The sequence below is a fragment of the Pseudophryne corroboree genome, chromosome 4 (genome assembly GCF_028390025.1).
Source record: "Pseudophryne corroboree isolate aPseCor3 chromosome 4, aPseCor3.hap2, whole genome shotgun sequence".
Lineage (NCBI taxonomy): Eukaryota > Metazoa > Chordata > Amphibia > Anura > Myobatrachidae > Pseudophryne > Pseudophryne corroboree.
In genome coordinates, this window is record NC_086447.1 from 513,115,127 (window position 1) to 513,142,533 (window position 27,407).

The window sequence follows — 27,407 nt, forward strand, 5'->3', positions numbered from 1 at the left end:
CATATTGTGTGTAGCTGGCACTGCTGGGGGGCATATCATGTCTATCTGGCACTGCACATTGTGTATCTGGCACTATACTGGAGACATTATGTGTATCTGACACTATACTGGAGACATTGTGTGTAAGGAACACTACTGTGGCTGTTATGTGTAAGGCTGCTAATTGTGTGCGTAGAGGGGGTGTGAAAACATATTTATTTATAGTCTAATAATATGAAGTTATGAGGCCACGCCCACTTTCCAAGAGGCCACGCCCACTTTTCCTGGAGAGCGCGCATGGGGGGGGGGGGGGGGCGCTTTTACATGCTTTAGCTCAGGGTGCTAGTAGGCCTGGAGCCGGCCCTGATATGCACAATGGTCATAACGTGTTATATGACATACTATTAATTTCCTATATTTAATTATCAATGCTTAAATTGTACACAGCTGCAGTATTATATTGTATTATAATATTATTTGATAACAAAATAAATCATAATAACTGCCAAAGCATTTTGTACCTGTTTACAATTTTCATGTATCACTGTTATGCATGGTTATCTTCTACACTTTTACTTCATGATTTAGCATTCTTATATATGAGTTATAGATTGTTATAGGTCTGTGTATTATGTATATATATTACAATATTACACTGTTATGCATCAACATTTTAAAATTTAAGATGTGGCAGGATTATATAACTAAAGTTATGTAACACTTATATGTGGCTGATTTACGTACTGTTGACTCTGTATAAAGCATTGATATGCCTTAGGTTAAAGCATTTTTAAGTATTAGGTACATACACTGTTATTTGTTGTAGCACTGAAATAATGTAACAGACCTATACATTGTTAAAATGTGGCATCATAGTGCATATAATGGCTAGGTATTGTGCTTATGCATAATTATTGGTTGGATTATAGGGTCCTATTTTTCTAAAGATTTTCTGTTTCTGACTGCCACTACTAGACTGTGCTTTTCTTACTAGAACTAGATAAGAAATGAAAAAGTGAAAAAGAGGCTCAATAACACGCAGTCCATGATTTGCTCACTGTGACAAACTGATTTATTGCAAAAAGTCTTCAATGGTTCAAAAATGGTGCTAACTTAAAATAACATTTCCTGATCAACTGAGTATGAATCTTTATTGATTATAGCTTTCAAAAAATGAGTAACAGTGTCTTCTCAGGGGCCAAACATCCAGCGGTGGTGGCAACCTTCATGGAATGATCCATCTTCGAACAGGTAAGTGCTACTAACAGAAGTCGACAAGCAGGCACTTCCTGCTACAACACTATAAAAGAATTTCTCATGCAGCAAGTCATCAAAATGATCCTGGAGTTCCAAAGAGTCTCAAATCAGGAACTCTGCAAGTACTACGTTAATATGCACAATGGTCATAAAGTGTTATATGACTTAAACTAGTACCAGTTAAGAAATGAAAGAGTGAAAAAGAGGCTCAATAACACACAAACCATGATTTGCTCAATGTGACAAACTGTGATTGTTTATTGGTAGAAGTCCTGATTGGCTCAAAAATGGTGCAAATTTAAAACGACATTTCCTGACCAACTGAGTATGAATCTTTATTGATTAAAGCTTTCAAAAAAATAGTAACAGTGTCTACTCAGTGGCCAAAGATCCAGCGGTGGTAGCAACCTTCATGGAATGATCCTTCTTCCGACCGGATAGTGCTACTAGAACACATCGACAAGCAGACACTTCCTGCTTTTACTATGAAAAGTATTTCTCATGCAGCTGATTTTTCGAAATCATCCTGGGGTTCCAAAGAGTCTCGCATAAGGAACCCTGCCATACCTCTGCAAGTATTACGTTAATATGCACTATGGTGATAAAGTGTTATATGACTTAAACTAGTACCAGATAAGAAATGAAAGAGAGAAAAAGAGGCTCAATAACACGCAATCCATAATTTGTTCACTGTGACAAACTGTGATTGTTTATTGTAAGAAGTCTTGATAGGCTCATAAATGGTTACAATTTAAATCATGTTTCTTGACAACTGAGTTTGAATTTTTATTGATAAGGGCTTTCAAACAGTGAGAAACAGTGTCTTCTCAGTGGCCAAAGATCCAGCGTTGTTGGCAACCTTCATGGAATGATCTTTCTTTGGACAGGTAAGTTCTACTAACAGACGTCGACAAGTAGACACTTCCTGCTACAATGCTTTGAAATAAATTTTTCATGCAGCAAATTCATAGTAACGATACTGGGGTACCAAAGAGTCCCACATCAAGAACCCTGCCACACCTCTGCAAGTATTACATTAATATGCACAATGGTCATAACGTGTTATATGACATAGTATTAATTTCCTATATTTAATTATCACTGCTTAAATTGTACACAGCTGCAGTATTATATTGTATTATATTATTTGATAACAAAATAAATCATAATAACTGCCAAAGCATTTTGTTCCTGTTTGCAGTTTTCATGTATCACTGTTATGCATGGTTATCTTCTACAGTTTTACTTCATGATTTAGCATTCTTATATATGAGTTATAGATTGTTATAAGTCTGTGTATTATGTATATATATTACACTGTTATGCATCATTTTAAGTTTTAAGATGCGGCAGGATTTTGTAACTAAACTTATGTAACACTTATACAGTATGTAGCTGATTTACATACTGTTGACTCTGTATAAAGCATTGATATGCCTTAGGTTAAAGCATTTTTAAGTATTAGGTACATACACTGTTAGTTGTTGTATATCTAAAATAATGTAACAGACCTATACATTGTTAAAATGTGGCATCATAGTGCATATAATGGCTAGGTATTGTGTTTATGCATAATTATTGGTTGGATTATAGGGTCCTATTTTTCTAAAGATTTTCTGTTTCTGACTGCCACTACTAGACTGTGCCTTTCTTACTAGAACTAGTTAAGTAATGAAAAAGTGGCTCAGTAACACGCAGTCCTTGATTTGCTCACTGTGACAAACTGATTTATTGCAAAAAGTCTTAATTGGCTCAAAAATGGTGCTAATTTAAAATAACATTTCCTGACCAGCTGAGTATGAATCTTTATTGATTATAGCTTTCAAAAAATGAGTAACAGTGTTTTCTTAGGGGCCAAACATCCAGCGGTGGTGGCAACCTTCATGGAATGATCCATCTTCGAACAGGTAAGTGCTACTAACAGAAGTTGACAAGCAGGCACTTCCTGCTACAACACTATAAAATAATTTCTAATTTAGCAAGTCATAAAAATGATCCTGGAGTTCCAAAGGGTCTCAAATCAGGAACTCTGCAAGTACTACGTTAATATGCACAATGGTCATAAAGTGTTATATGACTTAAACTAGTACCAGTTAAGAAATGAAAGAGAGAAAAAGAGGCTCAATAACACACAAACCAAGATTTGCTCAATGTGACAAACTGTGAATGTTTATTGGAAAAAGTCCTGATTGGCTCAAAAATGGTTCAAATTTAAAACGACATTTCCTGACCAACTGAGTATGAATCTTTATTGATTAAATCTTTCAAAAAATTAGTAACAGTGTCTACTCAGGGGCCAAAGATCCAGCAGTGGTGGCAACCTTCATGGAATGATCCTTCTTCCGACCGTATAGTGCTACTAGAACACATCGACAAGCAGACACTTCCTGCTTTTACTATGAAAAGTATTTCTCATGCAGCTGATTTTTCGAAATCATCCTGGGGTTCCAAAGAGTCTCGCATAAGGAACCCTGCCATACCTCTGCAAGTATTACGTTAATATGCACAATAGTCATAAAGTGTTATATGACTTAAACTAGTACCAGATAAGAAATGAAAGAGAGAAAAAGCGGCTCAATAAAACGCAATCCATGATTTGTTCACTGTGACAAACTGTGATTGTTTATTGTAAGAAGTCTTGATAGGCTCATAAATGGTTACAATTTAAATCATGTTTCATGACAACTGAGTATGAATTTTTATTGATTAGGGCTTTCAAACAGTGAGAAACAGTGTCTTCTCAGTGGCCAAAGATCCAGCGTTGTTGGCAACCTTTATGGAATGATCTTTCTTCGGACAGGTAAGTTCTACTAACAGAAGTCGACACTTCCTGCTTCAATGCTTTGAAATTAATTTTTCATGCAGCAAATTCATAGTAACGATACTGGGGTACCAAGGAGTCCCACATCAAGAACCCTGCCACACCTCTGCAAGTATTACATTAATATGCACAATGGTCATAACGTGTTATATGACATAGTATTAATTTCCTATATTTAATTATCACTGCTTAAATTGTACACAGCTGCAGTATTATATTGTATTATATTATTTGATAACAAAATAAATCAAAATAACTGCCAAAGCATTTTGTACCTGTTTGCAGTTTTCATGTATCACTGTTATGCATGGTTATCTTCTACACTTTTACTTCATGATTTAGCATTCTTATATATGAGTTATAGATTGTTATAGGTCTGTGTATTATGTATATATATTACACTGTTATGCATCAAAATTTTAAGTTTTAAGATGTGGCAGGATTTTGTAACTAAACTTATGTAACACTTATACAGTATGTAGCTGATTTACATACTGTTGACTCAGTATAAAGCATTGATATGCCTTAGGTTAAAGCATTTTTAAGTATTAGGTACATACACTGTTAGTTGTTGTAGCTCTAAAATAATGTAACAGACCTATACATTGTTAAAATGTGGCATCATAGTGCATATAATGGCTAGGTATTGTGTTTATGCATAATTATTGGTTGGATTATAGGGTCCTATTTTTCTAAAGATTTTCTGTTTCTGACTGCCACTACTAGACTGTGCCTTTCTTACTAGAACTAGTTAATAAATGAAAAAGTGAAAAAAAGGCTCAATAACACGCAGTCCATGATTTGCTCACTGTGACAAACTGATTTATTGCAAAAAGTCTTAATTGTCTCAAAAATGGTGCTAACTTAAAATAACATTTCCTGACCAACTGAGTATGAATCTTTATTGAGAATAGCTTTCAAAAAATGAGTCACAGTGTCTTCTCAGGGGCCAAACATCCAGCGGTGGTGGCAACCTTCATGGAATGATCCATCTTCGAACAGGTAAGTGCTACTAACAGAAGTCGACAAGCAGGCACTTCCTGCTACAACACTATAAAATAATTTCTAATTTAGCAAGTCATAAAAATTATCCTGGAGTTCAAAAGGGTCTCAAATCAGGAACTCTGCAAGTACTACGTTAATATGCACAATGGTCATAAAGTGTTATATGACGCTTCCTGCTTTTACTATGAAAAGTATTTCTCATGCAGCTAATTTTTCGAAATCATCCTGGGGTTCCAAAGAGTCTCGCATCAGGAACCCTGCCATACCTCTGCAAGTATTACGTTAATATGCACAATGGTCATAAAGTGTTATATGACTTAAACTAGTACCAGTAAAGAAATGAAAGAGAGAAAAAGAGGATCAATAACACGCAATCCATGATTTGCTCAATGTGACAAACTGTGATTGTTTATTGGAAGAAGTCCTGATTGGCTCAAAAATGGTGCAAATGTAAAATGATGTTTCTTGACAACTGAGTATGATCTTTATAGATTAAGGCTTTCAAAAAATGAGAAACAGTGTCATCTCAGGGGTCAAAGATCCAGCGTTGCTGGCAACCTTCATGTAATGATCCTTTTTCGGACAGGTAAGTGCTACTAACAGACGTCGACAAGCAGACACTTCCTGCTAGAACATTATGAAAAGAATTTCTCATGCAGCAAATTCATTAAAATGATCCTGGGGTTCCAAAGAGCCTCATATCAGTAACCCTGCCATACCTCTACAACTATTCAGTTAATATGCGCAATGACATAATGGGGGGAATTCAATTGTTTGAAAAGTCGGTTGGGTGTTTTTTCCCCCCGTCTATTAGATAGGAAAAAAAAGACACCCAACTGACTTTTCAAACAATTGAATATCCCCCAAAGTATTATATGACATAAAGTATTATTAGTTTCCTATATTTAACTATTATTTTTAACTGTTTAATTTGTACACAGCTGCAGTATTATATTACATTGTAACATGGGCCCTCATTCCGAGTTGTTCGCTCGCAAGGCGAATGTAGCAGAGTTACACACGCTAAGCCGCCGCCTACTGGGAGTGAATCTTAGCTTCTTAAAATTGCGACCGACGTACGCGCAATATTGCGATTACAAACGAGTTAGCAGTTTCAGAGTAGCTCCAGACTTACTCTGCCTGTGCGATCATTTCAGTGCTTGTCGTTCCTGGTTGACGTCACAAACACACCCAGCGTTCGCCCAGGCACTCCCACCGTTTCCCCGGCCACTCCTGCGTTTTTTCCGGAAACGGTAGCGTTTTCAGCCACACGCCCCTGAAACGCCGTGTATCCGCCCAGTAACACCCATTTCCTGTCAATCACATTACGATCGCCGGAGCGAAGAAAAAGCCGTGAGTAAAAATACTTTCTTCATAGTAAAGTTACTTGGCGCAGTCGCAGTGCGAACATTGCGCATGCGTACTAAGCGGATTTTCACTGCGATGCGATGAAAAATACCGAGCGAACAACTCGGAATGAGGGCCATTATTTGGTAACACAGTTACGTATTATCTGCCAAAATATTTTGTACCGGTTTAACATTTTCACGTATCACTGTTATCAATGGTTCTCTTTTACAGTTTTACTTCATGATTTAACATTCTTATAGATGAGTTATACATTATTATAGGACTGTGTATTGTATACATATATTACTCTGTTATGCAACACAATTAAAAGTTTTAATATGCCGCAACATTATGTTACTAAATTAGTTATGTAACAGGTATAGGTTTCTGATTTATGCATTTTTGCCTGTGTATAAGTATTGTTATGCCTTAGGTTAAAGCATTCACCTCACAATATAACCATGAAGACCAGATAGTGGTGATTGAATAACTCCTGATAAGTGGGTGGGAAGAGATAGGGACCGTGTTCATGGCTTTATGTGTGTGATGCCTGTGAACTCCCAAAGAATAGGTTCAGTATTAGTGATGAGCGGATTCGGTTTTACTCGGTTTTACTCGGTTCTCAAAACGGCATCTTATTGGCTCACGGATGTCACGTGTTTTGGATAGCCAATAAGATGCCGTTTTGAGAACCGAGTAAAACCGAGTAAAACCGAACCTCGCTCATCACTATTCAGTATATGAGTGGGGAGAGGGAGGTTCAGATCTGTACTATTCATGTGTGTTAGGTCAGTGATCTCTCCCACTGGCTACAGTCTATAACATTTCTATGTATTAGATTATACAATATTATCTAATGAAGTATTAAGAAAGTATGCATGATGGTCATAAATTGGAATCTGAAACAGAATTACTTTCCATCATATAAAACCACGTAACAAAGTATACATTTTATAAAAGCAGCAGAGAGAGGTCATGGGGCAGAGAGGACGTCAGACTGAGGTGACCCAGCACAGGCCAGGTCACTTAGGTTCATTTACTAGTAATTATATATTGTTATCTGACAAAGAATTGTTCTATATCAAAAATAATGTATGACATTGCAACATAGCAGTATGATGTATCTCAGTTTTATAATGACATCTGCGCCAGTATTTTCTCCCTGTGTTAGTGTGTGAGGTGCTAGTGAGCGGCTGGGTGCAGGGGGCTGTGTGACAGTGTGTGAGGTGCTGGGTACAGGGGACAGTGTGTGTGGTTCTGGAGAGGTCTGGGTACGGGGGCAGTGTGTCAGCTTGTGACGTGCTGGGTACAGGGGGCAGTGTGTGAGGTGCTGGTGAGGGGTAGGATGCAGGGGGCTGTCTGTCAGTGTGTGTGGTGCTGGGTACAGGGTCTGTGTGTCAGTGTGTAAGGTGCTGGGTACAGGGGGCAGTGTGTGAGGTGCTGGTGAAAGGCTGGGTGCAGGGGGCTGTCTGTCAGTGTGTGAGGTGCTGGGTACAGGAGGCAGTGTGTGAGGTGCTGGTGAGAGGCTGGGTGCAGGGGGATGTGCGTCAGTGTGTGAGGTGCTGGGTACTGAGAGCAATGTATGTGGTGCGGAGTACAGGGGCTGTGTGTGAGGTGCTGGTGAGAGGCTGGGTGCAGGGTCTGTCTGTCTGTCTGTCAGTGTGTGTGGTGCTGAGTGCAGGGGGCAGTGTGACAGTGTGGTGGTGCTGGGTACAGGGGGCAGTGTGTGTCAGTGTGTGAGGTGCTGGGTACAGGGGGCAGTGTGTGTCAGTGTGTGAGGTGCTGGGTACAGGGGGCTGTGTGTCAGTGTGTGAGGTGCTGGGTACAGGGGGCAGTGTCTGTGGTGCTGGGTATAAGGGGCAGTGTGTGAGGTTCTGGTGAGAGGCTGGGTACAGGGGGCTGTCTGTCAGTGTGTGAGGTGCTGGGTACAGGAGGCAGTGTGTGAGGTGCTGGTGAGAGGCTGGGTGCAGGGGGATGTGCGTCAGTGTGTGAGGTGCTGGGTACTGAGAGCAATGTATGTGGTACGGAGTACAGGGGCTGTGTGTGAGGTGCTGGTGAGAGGCTGGGTGCAGGGTCTGTCTGTCTGTCTGTCAGTGTGTGTGGTGCTGAGTGCAGGGGGCAGTGTGACAGTGTGGTGGTGCTGGGTACAGGGGGCAGTGTGTGTCAGTGTGTGAGGTGCTGGGTACAGGGGGCAGTGTGTGTCAGTGTGTGAGGTGCTGGGTACAGGGGGCTGTGTGTCAGTGTGTGAGGTGCTGGGTACAGGGGGCAGTGTCTGTGGTGCTGGGTATAAGGGGCAGTGTGTGAGGTTCTGGTGAGAGGCTGGGTACAGGGGGCTGTGTGTCAGTGTGTGAGGTGCTGGGTGTATAGGGGGCCGTGTTTGTGTCAGTGTATGAGGTGCTGTGTGTGTGTGTGTGTGTGTGTGTGTATATATAGGGGACTGTGTGTCAATGTGCGAGCATGGGGTTGGAGAGAGCTAGGGTAGTGAGTAATAGAGGGGCTGCCTCCCATCAACGAAGCCGGCCAGCCCCCCACCAACTTACCAAGGTCCTGCTTCCTTGCACTGGTGTCCGTGCTCAGAGCTGAGGTCAGCAGCAGGTAGAGAACTGCTGTTCCTCAGCCATCTTATCCACAGACTCCACACTCCACCGCAGATACTCGCTGCAGCCACGGCTATGAGAAGTTCCTGGATGTCGCCCACTATGCAAATAACCCAGCTGCAGCCAGCGCAGTGAGAGGCCGTCGGCCTGGATATGTGTGTTGCCTGGAGTCTCTCTGTGCTGGCTGCGGCTGGGTTATTTGCATAGTGGGCAGCATCCACCAACTTCATAGCCGTGGTTCAAGCGAGTCCAGCGGCAGCAGTAGATTAGATTAATCTGCCCGGCGTTGTCGGGGAGGGAGAGCACGGCCACCACAGAGGATGGAGCTCAGCCCACTAGCAAACCGTCCTGGCATCCCGGCGTACCAATCCACCCCTGCTCATCAACATATCATTTAAGTTATAAATAATAATTGCTTTTCCTTTCGATCAAATAGATCTTCACACTCACTAGATACACATTTTTATTATGTCACCTATATAGTTACACTTCTTTTTAATTTCACATTATGCACAACAAAATGTTACATATTCTAATTGTATGAATATTTTAATTAAGTAGAAAACACGCACACTTAATATTTATCATGTATTTTATTTAATCATAGATGAGGTCATTTTAACTGTTGAGTTATGTACAGGAAATCAAATCCTTCCCATAATACTGTCAGACCTTAACACCACTATATTGTCGTTATATTATGTTTTGCACTATCTATAATAAGTTATTGTTTTTCATTTAATTTATTTTATATTAGCATTACATTGAGACATATTAGCATTTTTGACTTGTCATTACCAGTTTTAAATAAAAATCTATTTACATTTCTACCTTTGGATGCTTACCCAATATTGGTATTTTTTATTAAAAAATGCATGTACCATTTTGCATAGAGAGAGACAGAATTCCTACTAATTATATATACATCCATATACTTATAAAGGTTATATCTTATCGGCAATAGATCAACTATCGATGTAGAATCCTGAATTCATGACTATACACAGAATGGTAATCCCGATCACGTGACCTGAGAACCAAACTTTTACTGCCCTCCCTCCCTGCTTGGACTTAGTGGATGAGGAGAGCAATTCATCTGTGCATTATCCGCAGCATATGTGTGAACGGGGATAAATGTGTCCCGAATACCATAACGGGCGCTTGAGCATAGGCACTGGATTACTCTATATTTGGATGAACTCATTATAGCCTCAGTGGCTAATCCCTCCTGACCGACACTGTGCGGTCCCTGGTTGGACACACTTCCGTCCATCAATGACGCGGTGCTGTCCTCAGATCTGTCTATCATAGATTTATATGCGGATTGGTTATACTCACCTAGAAGGGGTATAAATTCCAGATCTGGGATACAATTAGGGGGGGGGGGGGGTGTCTGTGTGTGTGTGTGTGTGTGTGTGTGTGTGTGTGTGTGTGTGTGTGTGTGTGTGTTTGTGTGTTACAATGTGCTCCACTCGGTATTACTATGAATGAATAACACTAGAAATCAATACCTCTGGTGCTATGCTATTGTAATATGTAATACATTACCCACAAGCCTGCGGACTAACGTGTCCTGTGATTGCAGTAACTAATATCTGGTTGATAAGGACTCCCACTTGTTATGCAAAGACCCACAATACTTTGCAAGGATTCATTCTATATGTGACATACTTTTGGGTCATTTTAAGTTAATAAAACGTTTCCTGAACATTGTTGTCCCATGACTACAAGGGACCACATAACAATTAGACCACACTAGGAAGACTGATCACTATGAATAGAGCGAGAAGCGTCTATAGTCAGCCTCCCTGAGTTCTAGAGATACTGCCAGCATAGTGGTCTTTTACCCACCCAGGTATATTCCTAATACATGTTATAAATAGATCTAACTCAACTAGTATTGTAGCTTTCTAAGCCACGCACCTCAGGCTTCAAGTAAAAAAAAAATAAAAAAAAAAATGTTGCTGTCTTATACTGGCAGGTAGTGTGTAAGTGTGTGCGTGTACATGGGCTGACTAGATGGGCCATGTGGTTCTTATCTGCTCTCACATTTTATGTTTCTATACGCCTACCAGCAGTCGGATCACATGTGGGCACCTGCATCCCGGATACACACTGAGACACACCATGCCCCTTCTGACTGATTGTGGAATCACCTCTGACGCTCCCTCATGTTATATCATTGTTGTGGGTGGATCTCAGAATGTTCTGTTACTGTCACTTGCACTGTGCATGAGAGGAGATTATATCTGCTCCATTATACAGCATTATCGTATTATGTAAATGAAGCCTAATAGAGCTTTGGGCTTGTGATTACTGGGTGTCTCAGCTGGTAGAGAGCATGTATTCAGGGGTGTATCTAGGGGTCCGAGCGCCCCTGGCAAAGTAAGGGGCTGGCGCCCCCCCTACACACATTTGGAATAAGGTGTGAGTATTGGAAATGGGGCATGGTCTTGTGGGGGAAGGGTGTGGACACAATAGTACTTCCAATTCAAATTATGCCACACAGTAGTGTCCCTCATTCACATTACACGGCACAGTAGTGTCTCGTATTCACGTTACACCATCCCTCCCCCCTAACCCACCTTTCCCACAGCCTGACCTTAACCTGCCCCCCTCCCCCAAAAGCTTCTTCAGTGGTGCCTAACCCTAACCCACCCTTCCTAATCTCCCTCCCTGCAGCCTAACCCTAGCCCTCCCGCCCTCGCAGCCTAACCCTAACCCTACCACGTGGCTTGCCAGTACAGACTTTGGCACCAACTCAATCCGGATTTTGCAATTCTGCATCGCTATCTATGTTGGGATGCCAGCATCAGCATTCCGAGCAGTGTCGGGATGCTGGCGTCAGCTTTCCGATCGCCGGGATGCCAAATGCCGGCATCTTGACTGCATCCTGAATGAAATGCTAATGAGCTGCAGTGAGATGAGCCTCAAATGGACCCAGCCATTAACCAAACACTATTAGTTGGATGGTAGAAGTACTTCCTGTTAGAAAAAACATCAGGGTGCCATCACTTTCAAGATAAAATGATCAATTATACAATTAACTGATATACGTTTCCTTGAACATGGCCTTGAAATAGGTAAGATATGTATTTTCTTTATTACACTCAACAAGTTAAAGTTTTCACTTACTACTTACTTACATCTAACATGCATGAAAATCATGTAGATTTCCAGATTCTACAGTCCCTTCTCCCAAACACTGACACTTTTTTATTATCTTCAACAACAAATAGATCTATAGCACTGTGCTATATAACAATTGCTGTGTACCTGGTGAGAGTCTGTTACTGCCGCTGCGGCGCCGGTGTCCGTCAGCACGGCACTGCACTAGTGATCAGACTAGTGTCCGGCAGCACCGCACTGCACTAGTGATCAGACTAGTGTCCGGCAGCACCGCACTGCACTAGTGATCAGACTAGTGTCCGGCAGCACCGTATTTGTAAGCAGACTCACAATAAACTACAGTTCCCAGTAGAGATGAGCGGGTTCGGTTTCTCTGAATCCGAACCCGCACGAACTTCATGTTTTTTTTCACGGGTCCGAGCGACTCGGATCTTCCCGCCTTGCTCGGTTAACCCGAGCGCGCCCGAACGTCATCATGACGCTGTCGGATTCTCGCGAGACTCGGATTCTATATAAGGAGCCGCGCGTCGCCGCCATTTTCACACGTGCATTGAGATTGATAGGGAGAGGACGTGGCTGGCGTCCTCTCCATTTAGATTAGGAGAGAGAGAGAGAGATTGACCTGAGGCTGATACTGTAGAAGAGAGTGCAGAGTTTAGTGACTGACCACAGTGACCACCAGCAGTGCAGTTGTTTTATTTAATATATCCGTTCTCTGCCTGAAAAAAACGGTACACACAGTGACTCAGTCACATACCATATCTGTGTGCACTGCTCAGCCCAGTGTGCTGCATGCCTGCATCATCTATGTATATATTATATATCTGACTGTGCTCAGCTCACACAGCTTATAATTGTGGGGGAGACTGGGGAGCACTGCAGTGCCAGTTATAGGTTATAGCAGGAGCCAGGAGTACAAGACAGTCACATACCATATCTGTGTGCACTGCTCAGCCCAGTGTGCTGCATCATCTATGTATATATTATATATCTGACTGTGCTCAGCTCACACAGCTTATAATTGTGGGGGAGACTGGGGAGCACTGCAGTGCCAGTTATAGGTTATAGCAGGAGCCAGGAGTACATATTATATTAAAATTAAACAGTGCACACTTTTGCTGCAGGAGTGCCACTGCCAGTGTGACTGACCAGTGACCTGACCACACTGACCACCAGTATAGTTAGTAGTATACTATATTGTGATTGCCTGAAAAAGTTAAACACTCATCGTGTGACTTCACTTGTGTGGTGTTTTTTTTTTTATTCTATAAAAAACTCATTCTGCTGACAGACAGTGTCCAGCAGGTCCGTCATTATATAATATATATACCTGTCCGGCTGCAGTAGTGATATATATATATTTTTTATATCATTATTTATCATCCAGTCGCAGCAGACACAGTACGGTAGTTCACGGCTGTAGCTACCTCTGTGTCGGCACTCGGCAGTCCATCCATAATTGTATACCACCTACCCGTGGTTTTTTTTTCTTTCTTCTTTATACATACATACTACTACATCTCTTTATCAACCAGTCTATATTAGCAGCAGACACAGTACAATACGGTAGTTCACGGCTGTGGCTACCTCTGTGTCGGCACTCGGCAGTCCGTCCATAATTGTATACCACCTAACCGTGGTTTTTTTTTTCTTTCTTCTTCATACATACATACTACGACATCTCTTTATCAACCAGTCTATATTAGCAGCAGACACAGTACAGTACGGTAGTTCACGGCTGTGGCTACCTCTGTGTCGGCACTCGGCAGTCCGTCCATAATTGTATACCACCTAACCGTGGTTTTTTTTTCTTTCTTCTTTATACATACATACTACGACATCTCTTTATCAACCAGTCTATATTAGCAGCAGACACAGTACAGTACGGTAGTTCACGGCTGTGGCTACCTCTGTGTCGGCACTCGGCAGTCCGTCCATAATTGTATACCACCTAACCGTGGTTTTTTTTTCTTTCTTCTTCATACATACATACTACGACATCTCTTTATCAACCAGTCTATATTAGCAGCAGACACAGTACAGTACGGTAGTTCACGGCTGTGGCTACCTCTGTGTCGGCACTCGGCAGTCCATCCATAATTGTATACCACCTACCCGTGGTTTTTTTTCTTTCTTCTTTATACATACATACTACATCTCTTTATCAACCAGTCTATATTAGCAGCAGACACAGTACAGTACGGTAGTTCACGGCTGTGGCTACCTCTGTGTCGGCACTCGGCAGTCCGTCCATAATTGTATACCACCTACCCGTGGTTTTTTTTTCTTTCTTCTTCATACATACATACTACGACATCTCTTTATCAACCAGTCTATATTAGCAGCAGACACAGTACAGTACGGTAGTTCACGGCTGTGGCTACCTCTGTGTCGGCACTCGGCAGTCCGTCCATAATTGTATACCACCTAACCGTGGTTTTTTTTTCTTTCTTCTTCATACATACATACTACGACATCTCTTTATCAACCAGTCTATATTAGCAGCAGACACAGTACGGTAGTTCACGGCTGTAGCTACCTCTGTGTCGGCACTCGGCAGTCCGTCCATAATTGTATACTAGTATCCATCCATCTCCATTGTTTACCTGAGGTGCCTTTTAGTTGTGCCTATTAAAATATGGAGAACAAAAATGTTGAGGTTCCAAAATTAGGGAAAGATCAAGATCCACTTCCACCTCGTGCTGAAGCTGCTGCCACTAGTCATGGCCGAGACGATGAAATGCCAGCAACGTCGTCTGCCAAGGCCGATGCCCAATGTCATAGTACAGAGCATGTCAAATCCAAAACACCAAATATCAGTAAAAAAAGGACTCCAAAACCTAAAATAAAATTGTCGGAGGAGAAGCGTAAACTTGCCAATATGCCATTTACCACACGGAGTGGCAAGGAACGGCTGAGGCCCTGGCCTATGTTCATGGCTAGTGGTTCAGCTTCACATGAGGATGGAGGCACTCAGCCTCTCGCTAGAAAAATGAAAAGACTCAAGCTGGCAAAAGCAGTAGCACCGCAAAGAACTGTGCGTTCTTCGAAATCCCAAATCCACAAGGAGAGTCCAATTGTGTCGGTTGCGATGCCTGACCTTCCCAACACTGGACGTGAAGAGCATGCGCCTTCCACCATTTGCACGCCCCCTGCAAGTGCTGGAAGGAGCACCCGCAGTCCAGTTCCTGATAGTCAGATTGAAGATGTCAGTGTTGAAGTACACCAGGATGAGGAGGATATGGGTGTTGCTGGCGCTGGGGAGGAAATTGACCAGGAGGATTCTGATGGTGAGGTGGTTTGTTTAAGTCAGGCACCCGGGGAGACACCTGTTGTCCGTGGGAGGAATATGGCCGTTGACATGCCTGGTGAAAATACCAAAAAAATCAGCTCTTCGGTGTGGAACTATTTCAACAGAAATGCGGACAACAGGTGTCAAGCCGTGTGTTCCCTTTGTCAAGCTGTAATAAGTAGGGGTAAGGACGTTAACCACCTCGGAACATCCTCCCTTATACGTCACCTGCAGCGCATTCATAATAAGTCAGTGACAAGTTCAAAAACTTTGGGTGACAGCGGAAGCAGTCCACTGACCAGTAAATCCCTTCCTCTTGTAACCAAGCTCACGCAAACCACCCCACCAACTCCCTCAGTGTCAATTTCCTCCTTCCCCAGGAATGCCAATAGTCCTGCAGGCAATGTCACTGGCAATTCTGACGAGTCCTCTCCTGCCTGGGATTCCTCCGATGCATCCTTGCGTGTAACGCCTACTGCTGCTGGCGCTGCTGTTGTTGCTGCTGGGAGTCGATGGTCATCCCAGAGGGGAAGTCGTAAGCCCACTTGTACTACTTCCAGTAAGCAATTGACTGTTCAACAGTCCTTTGCGAGGAAGATGAAATATCACAGCAGTCATCCTGCTAAGCGGATAACTGAGGCCTTGACAACTATGTTGGTGTTAGACGTGCGTCCGGTATCCGCCGTTAGTTCACAGGGAACTAGACAATTTATTGAGGCAGTGTGCCCCCGTTACCAAATACCATCTAGGTTCCACTTCTCTAGGCAGGCGATACCGAGAATGTACACGGACGTCAGAAAAAGACTCACCAGTGTCCTAAAAAATGCAGTTGTACCCAATGTCCACTTAACCACGGACATGTGGACAAGTGGAGCAGGGCAGGGTCAGGACTATATGACTGTGACAGCCCACTGGGTAGATGTATGGACTCCCGCCGCAAGAACAGCAGCGGCGGCACCAGTAGCAGCATCTCGCAAACGCCAACTCTTTCCTAGGCAGGCTACGCTTTGTATCACCGGTTTCCAGAATACGCACACAGCTGAAAACCTCTTACGGCAACTGAGGAAGATCATCGCGGAATGGCTTACCCCAATTGGACTCTCCTGTGGATTTGTGGCATCGGACAACGCCAGCAATATTGTGTGTGCATTAAATATGGGCAAATTCCAGCACGTCCCATGTTTTGCACATACCTTGAATTTGGTGGTGCAGAATTATTTAAAAAACGACAGGGGCGTGCAAGAGATGCTGTCGGTGGCCAGAAAAATTGCGGGACACTTTCGGCGTACAGGCACCACGTACAGAAGACTGGAGCACCACCAAAAACTACTGAACCTGCCCTGCCATCATCTGAAGCAAGAAGTGGTAACGAGGTGGAATTCAACCCTCTATATGCTTCAGAGGTTGGAGGAGCAGCAAAAGGCCATTCAAGCCTATACAATTGAGCACGATATAGGAGGTGGAATGCACCTGTCTCAAGCGCAGTGGAGAATGATTTCAACGTTGTGCAAGGTTCTGATGCCCTTTGAACTTGCCACACGTGAAGTCAGTTCAGACACTGCCAGCCTGAGTCAGGTCATTCCCCTCATCAGGCTTTTGCAGAAGAAGCTGGAGACATTGAAGGAGGAGCTAACACGGAGCGATTCCGCTAGGCATGTGGGACTTGTGGATGGAGCCCTTAATTCGCTTAACAAGGATTCACGGGTGGTCAATCTGTTGAAATCAGAGCACTACATTTTGGCCACCGTGCTCGATCCTAGATTTAAAGCCTACCTTGGATCTCTCTTTCCGGCAGACACAAGTCTGCTGGGGTTGAAAGACCTGCTGGTGAGAAAATTGTCAAGTCAAGCGGAACGCGACCTGTCAACATCTCCTCCTTCACATTCTCCCGCAACTGGGGGTGCGAGGAAAAGGCTCAGAATTCCGAGCCCACCCGCTGGCGGTGATGCAGGGCAGTCTGGAGCGACTGCTGATGCTGACATCTGGTCCGGACTGAAGGACCTGACAACGATTACGGACATGTCGTCTACTGTCACTGCATATGATTCTCTCACCATTGAAAGAATGGTGGAGGATTATTTGAGTGACCGCATCCAAGTAGGCACGTCACACAGTCCATACTTATACTGGCAGGAAAAAGAGGCAATTTGGAGGCCATTGCACAAACTGGCTTTATTCTACCTAAGTTGCCCTCCCACAAGTGTGTACTCCGAAAGAGTGTTTAGTGCCGCCGCTCACCTTGTCAGCAATCGGCGTACGAGGTTACATCCAGAAAATGTGGAGAAGATGATGTTCATTAAAATGAATTATAATCAATTCCTCCGCGGAGACATTGACCAGCAGCAATTGCCTCCACAAAGTACACAGGGAGCTGAGATGGTGGATTCCAGTGGGGACGAATTGATAATCTGTGAGGAGGGGGATGTACACGGTGATATATCGGAGGGTGATGATGAGGTGGACATCTTGCCTCTGTAGAGCCAGTTTGTGCAAGGAGAGATTAATTGCTTCTTTTTTGGGGGGGGTCCAAACCAACCCGTCATATCAGTCACAGTCGTGTGGCAGACCCTGTCACTGAAATGATGGGTTGGTTAAAGTGTGCATGTCCTGTTTTGTTTATACAACATAAGGGTGGGTGGGAGGGCCCAAGGACAATTCCATCTTGCACCTCTTTTTTCTTTTATTTTTCTTTGCGTCATGTGCTGTTTGGGGAGGGTTTTTTGGAAGGGACATCCTGCGTGACACTGCAGTGCCACTCCTAAATGGGCCCGGTGTTTGTGTCGGCCACTAGGGTCGCTAATCTTACTCACACAGTCAGCTACCTCATTGCGCCTCTTTTTTTCTTTGCGTCATGTGCTGATTGGGGAGGGTTTTTTGGAAGGGACATCCTGCGTGACACTGCAGTGCCACTCCTAAATGGGCCCGGTGTTTGTGTCGGCCACTAGGGTCGCTAATCTTACTCACACAGTCAGCTACCTCATTGCGCCTCTTTTTTTCTTTGCGTCATGTGCTGATTGGGGAGGGTTTTTTGGAAGGGACATCCTGCGTGACACTGCAGTGCCACTCCTAAATGGGCCCGGTGTTTGTGTCGGCCACTAGGGTCGCTAATCTTACTCACACAGTCAGCTACCTCATTGCGCCTCTTTTTTTCTTTGCGTCATGTGCTGATTGGGGAGGGTTTTTTGGAAGGGACATCCTGCGTGACACTGCAGTGCCACTCCTAAATGGGCCCGGTGTTTGTGTCGGCCACTAGGGTCGCTAATCTTACTCACACAGTCAGCTACCTCATTGCGCCTCTTTTTTTCTTTGCGTCATGTGCTGATTGGGGAGGGTTTTTTGGAAGGGACATCCTGCGTGACACTGCAGTGCCACTCCTAAATGGGCCCGGTGTTTGTGTCGGCCACTAGGGTCGCTAATCTTACTCACACAGTCAGCTACCTCATTGCGCCTCTTTTTTTCTTTGCGTCATGTGCTGATTGGGGAGGGTTTTTTGGAAGGGACATCCTGCGTGACACTGCAGTGCCACTCCTAAATGGGCCCGGTGTTTGTGTCGGCCACTAGGGTCGCTAATCTTACTCACACAGTCAGCTACCTCATTGCGCCTCTTTTTTTCTTTGCGTCATGTGCTGATTGGGGAGGGTTTTTTGGAAGGGACATCCTGCGTGACACTGCAGTGCCACTCCTAAATGGGCCCGGTGTTTGTGTCGGCCACTAGGGTCGCTAATCTTACTCACACAGTCAGCTACCTCATTGCGCCTCTTTTTTTCTTTGCGTCATGTGCTGATTGGGGAGGGTTTTTTGGAAGGGACATCCTGCGTGACACTGCAGTGCCACTCCTAAATGGGCCCGGTGTTTGTGTCGGCCACTAGGGTCGCTAATCTTACTCACACAGTCAGCTACCTCATTGCGCCTCTTTTTTTCTTTGCGTCATGTGCTGATTGGGGAGGGTTTTTTGGAAGGGACATCCTGCGTGACACTGCAGTGCCACTCCTAAATGGGCCCGGTGTTTGTGTCGGCCACTAGGGTCGCTTATCTTACTCACACAGTCAGCTACCTCATTGCGCCTCTTTTTTTCTTTGCGTCATGTGCTGATTGGGGAGGGTTTTTTGGAAGGGACATCCTGCGTGACACTGCAGTGCCACTCCTAGATGGGCCAGGTGTTTGTGTCGGCCACTAGTGTCGCTTAGCTTAGTCATCCAGCGACCTTGGTGCAAATTTTAGGACTAAAAATAATATTGTGAGGTGTGAGGTATTCAGAATAGACTGAAAATGAGTGGAAATTATGGTTTTTGAGGTTAATAATAATATGGGATCAAAATGACCCCCAAATTCTATGATTTAAGCTGTTTTTTAGTGTTTTTTAAAAAAAACACCCGAATCCAAAACACACCCGAATCCGACAAAAAAAATTCGGTGAGGTTTTGCCAAAACGCGGTCGAACCCAAAACACGGCCGCGGAACCGAACCCAAAACCAAAACCCGAAAAATTTCAGGCGCTCATCTCTAGTTCCCAGCAGCCCTTGCTGCCAGGAGCTCCCAGCAACAAGGGCTGCTGGGAGCTGTAGTTTATTTTGAGTCTGATTACAAGTGCGGTGCTGCCGGACACCAGCGCCGCTCCAGCAGTAACAGACTCTCACCAGGTACAGTCTGACAGTACTGCTTTTCTATCCTTTGGCCGCGGGTGGCACAGCCAGGCGGCGCCCCCTCCTTGCCTGGCGCCCCTGGCGAGTGCCATCCTGGCCAATAGGCAGATACACCCCTGCATGTATTGTACATTAAGAGTCAGTCTGTCGCAGGTTTGAAACCCAAGCTTTGGGCTTGTGACTCCCCCACCCTCACCCTCTTACCCTCCACACCCATAGCCTTATTAACTGTTGTATTTGTTATATTTTATATGCATAGTACATGACATGATTTATAGTGTATGCTTGCCTTATGCTGCAGTATTTAAATGTATTATACCCTATGTATTTGTATTGTGTTTTAGCTGTGCTGCAACATGTGTGTAATGTCTATGTAAGTTTTTGCTTCTTTATGCAAAAAAACATTCCTTTTTCTATCAAAAAATCTAGTATTGTGGTCAAAGGAAAAATATCTGGGTGATAAGGCTCCCATTTGCTATGCAAAGACCCATGATGTTTTGTAAGGATGTACACTATGGGGTATATTCAATTAGCAGTGATAACGGACTTTTCACTTGAAAAGTCCGGTTTTCGGGTGAAAAAACTGACTTTTCACGTGAAACGCAATTACAGGCTATTCAATTATCCTGGAAAATTTATCGGTGATCATTTTTTCACTAATTTCACTTCACCTTCTCTGAAGCAGGTGAAAAGTTGGGAAAAGTCACTATTTTAAGGTAAAAATGTTTGGATATGGTACAGAACTCCTGGGACACCCCCCTTAATGACTAATTAGGCACGTTGAAGTTTTTAATTATTTTTAATTGGCCAATAATGACATGTCATTTTTGGGGTGAAAAAGTAAAAAGTCATGGAAATTGGGGTTCAAGGTATGGGACAGGTATATTGGGGTGCTTTATGAGTGGGACAGGTGTTTTTTAGGCTTGCAGATGGGAGTAATCAGTCTGTTTCCACTTTTTTTAAAAGTACCCTAAAATGACCCAAATATATACTTATACCCATTTTCATGTACCCCAAATTTAATGAGAGCATTTATTTTGCTAAAAAAAATAGCTTTCTATAATTTTTTTGCATTTTTAAAAAAATGCATATAACAGCCATTTCACACAATTTAAGTCCCCAAAAACGCTCTAATGTGATCTCTAACACACTTCTCTTCTGTTTTCCTATGTTAGTTTAGCATTTTTTGGGGTACAGGCTGATTTCCCCATTTTCACCTGCACTTTTCACTGCAAGAATTTTCACGTGAAACCCGGTCGGAATTGAATAGGTCGAAAAACGGAGCGTTTTCGCGGCAATTTTCGGCCGATTGCCGCGAAAAATTTCCGGGCGCAAAATTGCAGCGAATTTGCGGATAATTGAATATCCCCCTATATGTGACACACCTTTGGGTCATTTGGATCAACAAAACGTTCCCTCAACATTTTTTTCTTTTTTTTTCTTTTTATTACCTTTCTCACATAAGCCCTAATAAAATTTATTTTTTCATAACATTAATAACCTTTTTCTGTATGCACCACTCCCAGGACATTTTTCCTTTTCCTCTCTTGAATGTGACAAAAAGATCCTGTTTAATCGCACATTTCACATTTTCAACGAGGACCACTCGGCTTCAATGTGAACAATAAAATGTGCACATACTGTAGATATAGACAAAAACAAAATCCTAACTTTCAGCTGCACTTACCTGGAGCCATCGCAGTGCATTCCGGAGCTGTATGCAGGAGCTGTGCTTCACATGCTCTGTGACATCATTCAGCTCTGTGACATCATCTTACGGGAGCTGCCTAACAACCGTGTCGTGCAGTCTACATACAGAAATAATGTGATATGAATAGTGCTTCACCTATATCAAAAACATGTGACTAAACATAGACATTATAATACAAAATTTTGGGGGAAAAATGCATAAAAATAAGAACCGGGCAATTATAATCTAAAGGAATAATGCAGTATTAAACACTTCTGCAAGAACATTGATCAGCATAATTATAATGTTTACATAAAATAGGTAGGCACCAGAGCATATTAAAAGCGGGTTGAGTGCTAGAACTACTACATATATAATACTGCATATGTATATATATATATATATATATATATATATATATATATAATAATGCATATGTATATATATATATATATATATATATATATATATATATATATATATAGTCTTGGAAGATCCTGCACTCTCATCAAAAATAATAACGACGGCGGGTGCTCCTAATGACCTGAGAGGCCACCAATATACCACAACAACCACCTAGGTGGAAGGTGCACTCACGCCCAGAAATTAGTCTCTGAAGTCACTTGTAAATTCAGTATATTTTTATTCGGGTTCACTGTTGATGCCGTATTTCATCGACGTTTCGGTCCTTATGCGGACCTTTATCAAGATTGGCACTTAAATCACCTATACAATCAGAAACAGTTACAATTAATATGTATAAGAACCCAGATTTATTCAACACCAACACCACCAGTGCCTCCCAGGCCCTGAAGACTGTCACAAAAACCAGAAAACGTATTAAAAAGCTGTTTTTTTATATATGTAAAAAAGAGATACTTGGAAATAATCCACGTGTGATGAAAGAGACACCTCCACCGTTAGGACTATCTGTTTAGATAGGCAAATGATTACCTGGACGGCAAGCCAGATCACTCAGATGTGTGGAATGGCCTTCAAAGTTGGCAACATGCCTGATCACATAATGAAGTTAAAAAGCCTATAACGTAGGGGAAGCTGCAAGGCGTAGTCACCTATTAGATAAATAACAGAGTAACTACACCATAAGAAAATACACTAACAACGTCATTTTGGAAAAGATCATACCTAGTTACATGTAGAAATAGCTCATGGCAGCTTGTGGGCTCTGTACATGTGTCAGACACTCAGTCTGTAAGGAGGCACAACAGGAAAAAATAATCACCAACCGTAATCATGTGTCAGAAGGGAGCTGCAGGAGAGCCATACTCACTGCTCAAGTGTCCAGAGCCAAATGGAAGCTGCATAAAGTTCAGCCTCAGCTGAGCACTATTTAAGGATCAACCACAGGAAGTGCCAATTAGGGAGATTAGTATAAACCCAGTCTCTCATTAACTGATCACCTCTCAGATAACTAACTCAGACCAACTGGGAAAAACGTTACAGGGTTCACAGGACAGGCAGTGGCTATCGCTAACGCACGGCTACTTAAATGAGTGTATTTTAACGATTTAGAAGGGCAACTGCCGGAGACGCGTCTTTTGCGTTCCACCGTCGGTGGAACGCAAAAGACGCGTCTCCGGCAGTTGCCCTTCTAAATCGTTAAAATACACTCATTTAAGTAGCCGTGCGTTAGCGATAGCCACTGCCTGTCCTGTGAACCCTGTAACGTTTTTCCCAGTTGGTCTGAGTTAGTTATCTGAGAGGTGATCAGTTAATGAGAGACTGGGTTTATACTAATCTCCCTAATTGGCACTTCCTGTGGTTGATCCTTAAATAGTGCTCAGCTGAGGCTGAACTTTATGCAGCTTCCATTTGGCTCTGGACACTTGAGCAGTGAGTATGGCTCTCCTGCAGCTCCCTTCTGACACATGATTACGGTTGGTGATTATTTTTTCCTGTTGTGCCTCCTTACAGACTGAGTGTCTGACACATGTACAGAGCCCACAAGCTGCCATGAGCTATTTCTACATGTAACTAGGTATGATCTTTTCCAAAATGACGTTGTTAGTGTATTTTCTTATGGTGTAGTTACTCTGTTATTTATCTAATAGGTGACTACGCCTTGCAGCTTCCCCTACGTTATAGGCTTTTTAACTTCATTATGTGATCAGGCATGTTGCCAACTTTGAAGGCCATTCCACACATCTGAGTGATCTGGCTTGCCGTCCAGGTAATCATTTGCCTATCTAAACAGATAGTCCTAACGGTGGAGGTGTCTCTTTCATCACACGTGGATTATTTCCAAGTATCTCTTTTTTACATATATAAAAAAACAGCTTTTTAATACGTTTTCTGGTTTTTGTGACAGTCTTCAGGGCCTGGGAGGCACTGGTGGTGTTGGTGTTGAATAAATCTGGGTTCTTATACATATTAATTGTAACTGTTTCTGATTGTATAGGTGATTTAAGTGCCAATCTTGATAAAGGTCCGCATAAGGACCGAAACGTCGATGAAATACGGCATCAACAGTGAACCCGAATAAAAATATACTGAATTTACAAGTGACTTCAGAGACTAATTTCTGGGCGTGAGTGCACCTTCCACCTAGGTGGTTGTTGTGGTATATATATATATATATATATATACTGTGTGTGTATATATATATACTGTGTATATACCGTGTGTATATATATATATATATATATAATATATTTATTTATTGCCGATCAGATGCCTAGTACTCAGCATATTGCCAGTGGAGAACTTGTCCCTGTGCCCTTCCAGCAGTGTAGCAATACATAGAGGGAGGTCCGGCACTACAAATATACACAGCTCCAATAGTCTTAAAGGTTGTTAATCCAGAGGTTCACTCTTTCTTCGGGACCCAACTAGGCAGCTGCTGAGGGTCATTTGTCTGTGATAGATGATAATTTATTAACCCCCTTTAAAGACAATAATATAAATAAATTAAATGGGAGAATCCACAAGTTTTACATTTGTATCTGACACCCGAGGAACTATGTATTATTTCCTAATATGTTGGTTAGGTTTAGCAGTTAGCAGTTATTACTTACTGTCCTGCTGATCACCTCCGGCTCTGGTTCAGGCAGCTGATCCATGTAGTGCTTCCAACACACTGAGCAGGTCATGCTCCATATACACTTACAAGTGGCAACACTGGTACTGTGACATCACTGGTACTGTGACATCATTGTGGTAATCTATAGGTAATGTGACAGGCCAAGCAGTCAGCTTTGTACAGATGAAGTGGCCCAACACAAGCTGTATGACTAGTTCCAAAAAAATAGTTTTGTCAGTTATCACCACTATATGCTAAATGGCATCTTTAAATCATGACACAGATTCTCATGTTTTCTCATGCAAATATCTCAGGACTGGGAGGCGGGAGAGCCTTGGGACAATCAGTAATTTGTTGTAAAAACTGCTGAGGTCTGAGATTTGTGCCTCACCATTTTAAGACTTTAACATTTATATTTTTTTCTACACTTTACCCATTTTAGAACTAAATATTTCTGTTTGGCAACATGGTAAAATACATATTTTTGCCAGAAGTCAAGGTCTATACAATACTAAACTACTGTAAAAATTTCAAGGCACCTGGAGCAAAATCATGCTACGTCGCCACTCCCATTACCGAAGTCTGCTGTTTACCGAAGTCTGTGTCAACTGCTCTCTACGGTCTTTATTGTATGGTGGTAACAAATCCGCTCTTAGAATTGTATGGTAGCCATAAACAATGCTCTCAATATTGTATGGAAGAAAAAAAGGATCTCTGTATAGTATAGTGGTCACAAAAATGCACAGTTTTATACATTGCCCGAATAGTATGCTTCCCACTTGAAAAACTGGATGGGAGTTTTCATTTAGGGGTCTATTCATGATGCAGTGAAAAGTGTGGAGAAGTGAGCCAGTGAAGAAGTTGCCCATGGCAACCAATCAGTATTGACGTAACATTTATAAAGTGCTTTCTCTAAAATTAGGTGTAGCAGCTGATTGGTTTCCATTGACAACTTCTCCACAGGCTCACTTCTCCACTTTTTTCACTGCTTTATGAATAGACCCCTAAATTACTTTAATGTGCAGTTTACACAGTGCCAGAAAGTATGGCGCTTCAACAAACCGCAGCTTAGTACATTTATCCCATTGTGTATCTCTTTTTTGCACAACCAAATAAAAAAACAAAAAAAAAACAAAAGAAAAGATATGTTTATGTTTTAATATGTAAAGTTCTTGTGAATATATATATATATATATATATATATATATATATATATATATATATATATATATATATATATATATATATATACACATACATATACATATATAGTTAAAATAGAACTATTAGCCCAACATCTGAAAGCTTCATTCTACATAATTCTGTCATCGCTTGTAAGTCTGCCATTATTGCATGGAAATGTATAAGCATTTGGGACAAAGATGCTATAATTATAAAGAACACAAATACTTTTCAATGAATATGGACTAGAAAACAATCAATACGAGGTATAAATGGTTCTATGTAAACACAGGAATAGGTATATATACTCTACTTTGCAGAGTTTAGTACAGTATGTTGCCTAAAACTGGATCATCTAGAAAATGTTGATTTTTTTCTCATTTGATTTCCAATGCACAACTCAAAAGGAACCTAAATTATCTGCACACTATTATATGAATAGGTAATTGGTTACAAGGACCATCCCGTATATTGCTAATGTATTGTCATTTATTGACGGGGGTGCTACCTAAGACACAGTGGCGTAAGTTCATCCCAGTTGCCCGGAGGCAAGATAAATATTGGTGCCCCCCTATTTCCTCTATTAAGATAAATGTGTGTGTGTGCGTGTGTGTGTGTGTGTGTGTGTGTGTGTGTGTGTGTGTGTGTGTGTGTGGGTGTGTGTGTGTGTCTGGTGTTCTGAAAAAAAATTATATACTGTATTTATACATTTAATTGTCTTTTATTTTAAATCACACTTTCCTTAACAGTCATACCCAGGTTTAGGACCCATGACCTGTTACACTGACAGCTTCATCAGTAAGGTGTCTGCTTCCTGTGTAATAGGTCGTGGGTTCTAATCCTGGGTATGACACTTGTAAAATGTGTATCTACAGTATAATAAAAAGGGTGAGATTTGTAAGGTGCAGGGACCAGTGAGGAAGTCGGCCACTGAAGAGATAGTGGCAGCTATCAATTAACTTAATTCAATGGTGTCACTGAATGGGAGGAGAGGTGTCCCCCTTCAGAGCAGGAGCCCGGCGGCAGATGACTCCGTTGCCTCCCAGAGTTCTGCCTCTGCTAAGACAGCAATTCACATACTGAAGGACAAAGGAGAAAAGGGGTAGTATCGATAAGGTGCACACATGTCGTATTAAAACATCACGTTTATTAATTCCAATCAAATTCCGTCTTTACGGATAATTAGTCAACAGTGAAATATAGAGGTTAAAATCAATTACACAAATGAAACAGTTGTGCTCAAAAATAAAAAGGTGTAAAATTATAAGTGAAGAATAAAAAAGAAGAATGCCTGCTCCATTTGGCTTTTTTATACTGTATATAGACAGAATTTTTCATATACCACATTAGTTATTATATGTGTATATATGCCAGATCACTCAATTGAAACGTGTCCTATTCCGGAATTCTGATATTATTCCC

At 42.3% G+C, this 27,407-nt stretch overlaps 3 long non-coding RNA genes across 5 annotated transcripts; 1 reads left to right on the forward strand and 2 right to left on the reverse strand.

Moving 5' to 3' along the window:
• Window positions 1-3,810: 3,810 nt before the first annotated feature.
• On the reverse strand, window positions 3,811-24,889 carry LOC134911562 (uncharacterized). 2 transcript variants are annotated; one of them, XR_010176674.1, is made up of 3 exons: window positions 24,799-24,889; window positions 21,761-21,881; window positions 3,811-4,163 (listed from the first exon to the last, which is right to left on the reverse strand). It is a non-coding gene; the product is annotated as an uncharacterized LOC134911562 (long non-coding RNA). The 2 variants fall into 2 exon arrangements; XR_010176675.1 differs by lacking the exon at window positions 3,811-4,163 and adding an exon at window positions 4,910-5,108.
• Window positions 22,266-22,984, reverse strand: LOC134911561 (uncharacterized). The gene is made up of 3 exons (XR_010176673.1): window positions 22,910-22,984; window positions 22,718-22,836; window positions 22,266-22,489 (listed from the first exon to the last, which is right to left on the reverse strand). It is a non-coding gene; the product is annotated as an uncharacterized LOC134911561 (long non-coding RNA).
• Window positions 23,557-25,627, forward strand: LOC134911563 (uncharacterized). 2 transcript variants are annotated; one of them, XR_010176677.1, is made up of 4 exons: window positions 23,557-23,661; window positions 23,836-23,954; window positions 24,183-24,311; window positions 25,246-25,627. It is a non-coding gene; the product is annotated as an uncharacterized LOC134911563 (long non-coding RNA). The 2 variants fall into 2 exon arrangements; XR_010176676.1 differs by lacking the exon at window positions 23,557-23,661 and adding an exon at window positions 23,688-23,762.
• Window positions 25,628-27,407: the final 1,780 nt, after the last annotated feature.